This window comes from Gekko japonicus, unplaced genomic scaffold (assembly GCF_001447785.1).
Source record: "Gekko japonicus isolate JY-2015 unplaced genomic scaffold, Gekko_japonicus_V1.1 scaffold913, whole genome shotgun sequence".
NCBI classification, from domain to species: domain Eukaryota; kingdom Metazoa; phylum Chordata; class Lepidosauria; order Squamata; family Gekkonidae; genus Gekko; species Gekko japonicus.
Genome location: NW_015175383.1, coordinates 1,346,173 through 1,352,338, shown reverse-complemented (window position 1 = coordinate 1,352,338; position 6,166 = coordinate 1,346,173).

Here is a 6,166-nt window from a genome sequence, read left to right as displayed (position 1 = left end):
AGAGCTTGAGTTGGTGGAGGAAAGCACTGTCAAGTCACAGCCCACTTATGGCAACCCCGTGGGGCTTTCAAGGCAAGAGATGTTCAGAGGTGGTTTGCCATTGCCTGCCTCTGCATCACAACCCTGGACTTCCTTCGTGGTCTCCCTTCCAAATACTAAGTAGGGCTTGACCCTCTTTAGCTTCTGAGATTTGATGAAAGTGGGCTAGCCTGGGCCATCCAGGTGAGGGCTGGGCAAGGGTTAGGGGCCGGCAATCCAGGTGACTGCTTGGAATGTCAGGCTTGGGAGGCACTGGGTTTTTGGGTACCTGCCAAGGGCTGTCTATACACTCATCACATGAACACAGGAAGTTGCCTTATACTCAGGGGTCATTTCTTGCAGGAGCGCACAGGAGTGGAGCTCCGGCAGTAAAGAGCCCAGGGGGCGGGCACATGCAACAAGCCCCACCCCCTGCTCCCAGCAGCCCTCAGTCAGAGCAAGAAGCAGCCAGGTAAGTTGCAGAGCTCCCCCTGGCCCCCCAGTCCAAAACAGTCCAGTGGCACCTTTAAGAACAAGTTTTATTCAGGTACAAGCTCTCCCTCCTCTGTGGGGACAGATCTGCACATCCATCCCACCCCCAAAAGCTAGCAATCCAAAACAGTCCAGTGGACCCTAAGTGATGGGTGTCAGGGGGTGTGGCATATGCAAATAAGTCATGCTAATGAGCACCTCTTTTTCTACGAAATGACCCCTGCTATACTGTATCAGACCCTTGGTCCATCAAGACAGATTCAGGTGGGTAGCCATGTTGGTCTGAAGCAACAGAACAAAGTTTGAGTCCAGTGGCACCTTTAAGACCAACAAAGTTTTATTCTGGGTATAAGCTTTTGTGTGCACGCACACTTCTTCAGGCATCTAAAGACGTGTGCATGCACAAGAATAAAACTTTGTTGGTCTTAAAGGTGCCACTGGACTCAAATTTTATTTTCGGTCCATCAAGGTCAGTAGTGTCTAATCAGACCGTCAGTGGCTTTCCAGGGTCTCAGGCAGAGAGGTCTTTCACATGACCCACTGCCAGATGTTTTAACTGGAAATGTTGGTGACTGAACCTGGGACCTTCTGCATGCCACGCAGATGCTCTGCCATGGAGCCATGGTCCTTCAGCTGAAACAAATCATACGAATACCTGACAACACTGACCTGCCAGTGGCCAGTGTTATGTCAATGCTCTTAAAAAAAACAACAACAACCAGGAAAATGTACTTCTTTTTCCATACATCAGAGTGCACTCACAAGTGACTGTGATATCACTTGTACCATAAAAATATTCAGACATGATGAGTTTATTAAGCATTAAACCCACTCTAAAAGAACATTCATTTGTCATCTAGTTTTCTTTTTATTTCACACGGTAAACCATGCCTGCAGATTGTGGACCAAAACTGTGAAATGGGTTATACACATGACATTTTTAAAAAGGTGTTCAAAAGTTGAAACTATTGGAAGGGGAAGGACTTGCCTGGGGCACCGCTGGATCTTGGGCTGGTCCTGTGTACATGCAGCTGGGATGAATCTGAATTAGTGTTACAGAGTGCTCAGGGGTCAAATCTGTAGGAGTCACCTTGTGTCCTCAGAACAAGATGCTGCAGGAACTGATGGGAAAATAAAATGACAGAAAAACCAAATGACAGACAGTTCGGTAGTTTAGGGTACTTAAACCCTGTCTTGAGTGACTAAAGTGTTTGCAGTTTTCGGTTGGTAAATGTGGCTACCATCTCCGCATATCAGATGAAAGAAGTGAGTTGTACTCTGTGCATACTGTCGAGGGTCCTTGCCCAAGCCAAAATTACTCAGTTCGTAGCACCACATGCCTGTGACTAGTAAGCACAGGGAGCTTGCAGGTTCTACCAGGATATCACTTACCATCTGCAGATCTTTCTTTAGCTATAGATAGCTGATTATTGTGCTGTCATTCCAGTAATTCACAATGTGGGGAGGGGCTGTGGGTCAGTGGCTGAGCATCTGCTTTGCATGCAGGAAGTCACAATGTGAATCCCTGACATCTCCAGTTGAAAGAACTGAGTAGTAGGTGATGTGAAAGACCTCTCCCTGAAACCCTGGAGAGCCACTGCCAGTCTGAGTAGGCAATACTGACCTTGATGGACCAATGGTCTGATTCAGTATATGGCAGCTTCATGTGTTGAACTGTTCCCCCTCACCCCATGGACAGGACAATAGCATTACAAGTGACTGCTAATGTACAACAATATTCACCATCCAATGGTGTGTGGATCCAGTTCTGGCACTGGAAACAAAACACAACCAGGGGATTGTTAGCTTCCTAAAGGCCCAAATTTCATCCCAGGACTTTCGAAGGCTTCTGCGACCAGCCTGGGAGTTCTGCAAATGAATGCCCAAGCAAGTTTTTTGTTGGTTTCATTTAAAACGCAGATGTGCAGGGACCAATTTTGCCTTGTGATTGTGCTGCAGGTGGAGAAAGAATTTAAGCTCCCACTCAGTCATTTCCTCAACCTGAAATATGGTTCCATGGAAATGCTATTTGTTACCTTGGGATAAATATTCAGTTCCCTATGTCTGATGAAGGGAGCTTTGAGTCTTGAAAGCTTATTACCTCCCACCCACCCCAATCCTGCTCATTTCTAAGGTGCTACTGGACTCAAATCTAGGTCCCCATACATCCAGGGGTCATTTGGGGGGGGGGACGCGGGGGGACACCATCCTCCCCCCCCCGGGTGAGGTGCGGGAGGGCGGGGCCTGGAGCTCCCTGCTGGTGCCCGCTGGAGGTCGCCGCTGGCTGTGGGGAGGACACACTTCCGGTGATGTCAGGGTGTGTGCCATATGCTAATGAGTTATGCTAATGAGTCCCCCTAGCTCTTTTTCTACGAAATGACCCCTGCATACATCTACTGATCCAGGCCTTCCCCCAGTGGGTATCCCTTAGCAGAACAGCTTGCTGTTTCTTGCGGGGTTCAGCTTTTCAACAAACGATGCCAAGAGCACTCCTAACTGCACAACACTGACTGCGAATTTCACCTGGAACACTGTACTTATTTTTAACAAGCCAGGAGTTCTGCTCAAGCCTTCCTGTGACACATACTGTATTTATGCAAAAGGAAGGTGACCCTGAATGTAAGATTACCCCCAAACAAATCATACAGAAAAATTACTAGACATAATTGTAACTTGTATGTGAATGTGAGATCCCCTATTCTTTTTTGAATGACATATTTTAGATCAGATCATTTTAAGAGCATATGAACATTTCTCTGAGAAGGCCAGAGATCTGGGGTTAATAAGGTTGCCAACCTCCAGGTGCTGGTTGGAGATCTCCTGCTATTACCAGTTTGGTGTAGTGGTTAAGTCTGCAGACTCTAATCTGGGAGAACCGGGTTTGATTCCCCACTCCTCCACTTGCACCTGGCTGGATGACCTTGAGTAACTATGAAATACGACCAGTGAGTTTGTTAAATGGATTAATCTTGTATTTCGACGCTATTCACTTTGACAAAGTTGTACACGAAATGAGATGATATGCATGATCCGTTGGTGTTGATGGCGTTTGAATTGCATCCAGTAAACTGAATATTGGAAAAAGAAATTTCTAGTCTTTGAAGACTTTTGTGGCATAACATATCACAGTTGTTGGTTTCCTTTTCCACTTCCTTCCCGTGATCTCTCTGGTTTGTACTACCTGGAGGTTGGCAACCCTACCTGTGAAGGGAGGGGAACAATTAAAAATTGCGAGTAGGAATATTTGCAGGGGATAGTTGGAAGTCAGGAGAAGAGCTAAGCCCCTTCTTCCACCCCAATTCTCCTTGGCGAGGGCCCCCTCACTTGTATTTTCCTTACATGGAAACTACGGGGTTTGGTATGCTGTGTCTTCCTCATGCTGTGTCACTGGCCCCGCAGATAAAACCGGATTCCAGTGCATTGAAAGTAGAGTTGCCAACTCCGGGTTCAGGAATACCTGGAGATTTGAGGGGAAAGCCTGAGAGAATGGGGTTTAGGGAGAGGATGGATCTCGGTAGAGTATGATTCCATACAGTCTACCAAAGCAGCCATTTTCTCCAGGAGAAGTGGAATAAAAGATTTAAATGAATAAATAAGCAATTGATGTAGTCTGGAGGTCAGTTGTAATCCCAGGAGATCTCCAGCCCCCACCTGTACAAGATTCTAAGTGATGCTTTCACATGTGAAAATGATGTCAATTCACCACTGCTGAAGGCATTTAACAATAATCACTCTCAATAATCAGAGAACTGCAGAAGAGAAATTAGATTCCATTATTCTGAGGAGATTCCAGGTTACAAAGAAAGAACCCCAAGTATGAGTAATCTCAGACCAGTGATGAAGTAACCTGCAGATTGCCTAAAAAGAAGCTAATGAAATGAAGTCCCCTGCCAAAGTACGTGTTGTGGTGACTGCCATACCCCGAAATACCAGTCATGTTTCTTAGGAGAAAAACCCAAAGTTGCAACAGTTTTATCTTGCAATTTATCAGAGACCAAGAGATTAGGTTAGACATTCACGAATAAACCACAGAGGAACTACGGTCACATTCAGCATGCTATATTTGTGTTACACTTGGTCGCTGCAAAAGGGAAATTACAATGCAATCCCAAGCAGAGTTACATTCGTCTAAGCCTATTGGCTTTGATGGATTTAGAAGGCGGCAGCTGTGTTAAGCATTGCACAGCCAGTCACTTCCAGATCCATACACATAAGAGCCAACTAACATACGAAGCAATACCATACTGATCTCAGCTGCAGACGTGCAGTTGAGCCTTGTGTATATTGGTGACATGAGATGAAGTTCATGTCACACTTCATTCTGCAGGAACATGGTACAACTGTTTAGACTGGTGAAGTACCACAAAGACTTCTGATGCATTATGGCTCCAAAAGTGTGTGTGTCTCTGTGTGTGAGTGAGAGAGGCTGTGTATGTTTGAAGCTGTAAGTGCTGCCTTCCAAGTTCACTGACAGGGCACCTGAAGAGGAGAGACAGCTCTGAGGACTGGGGCAGGGTGTGGCTACAGAATGAGCACAGAGGTAGAAATAAGAGGCCAACACATCCTTTGATTTGGGGAAGCCATCAATCTCTGCCTGATCTCACTGCTAGATGGGGCTGGTGGAACACAATGTAAACTTGGTAGTGCAAGGAAACAACAGTGCCGTATTGGTAGGGTTATCAGCTCTGGGTTGGGACATTCCTGGAGATCTGGGGGGTTGGAGCCTGAGGAGGGGCAGGATTTGGGGAGGGGAAGGTATAATACCATAAAGTCCACCTTCCAAAGCATCCATTTTCTCCAGGTGAACTGATATAAGTTATAATCGCAGCAGATCTCCAGCTGGAGGATGGCAACTTTAACTGTTGATGCTATGTCTGTAGAGAGTTCTTCAGTATAATGGCAGAAATGACATGTGTTGTGGCAGCTCAGAGAGGCTGGAATGTGATTGTAAATCAACTTAGAATCATAGAATGTTAGAGTTGGAAGGGACCTTGCAGGTCATCTAGTCCAACCCCCTGCACTCTGCAGGAGGATAACTGAAAGATAGCCCTACATACCTACAACATACCCGAAAGATGGTCGCCCAGCCTCCGCTTGAAAACATCCAGCGAAGGAGCATCCACTACCTCCTGAGGCAGACTGTTCCACTGCTCAACCACTCTTACAGTTAGGAAGTTTCTCCTGATATTTAGCCGGTAACGACTCCCTTGTAATTTCCACCCATTAGATCTAGTCTTGCAATCCGTAGCAAGAGAGAATAGATCCACTCCATCTTCTACATGACAGCCCTTCAAATATTTGAAGACTGCAATCTAAGCTTTTTCTTTCCCAGGCTAAACATACCCAACTCTTTCAGCCTTTCCTCATAAGACTTGGATTCCAACCCTCTCACCATCGTGGTTGCCTTCTTCTGGACACGCTCGAGCTTGTCAACATCCTTCCTAAAATGTGGTGCCCAAAACTGGACATAGTACTCCAGGTGAGGCCTAACCATAGCAGAATAGAGCGGAACTACCACCTCCCTTGATCTGGACACAATGCTTCTGCTAATGCATCCTAAGATTGCATTAGCTTTCTTCACAGCCACATCGCACTGCAGGCTCATGTTTAGCTTGTGATCAACCAGAACACCTGGATCCCTTTCACATGAGCTGCT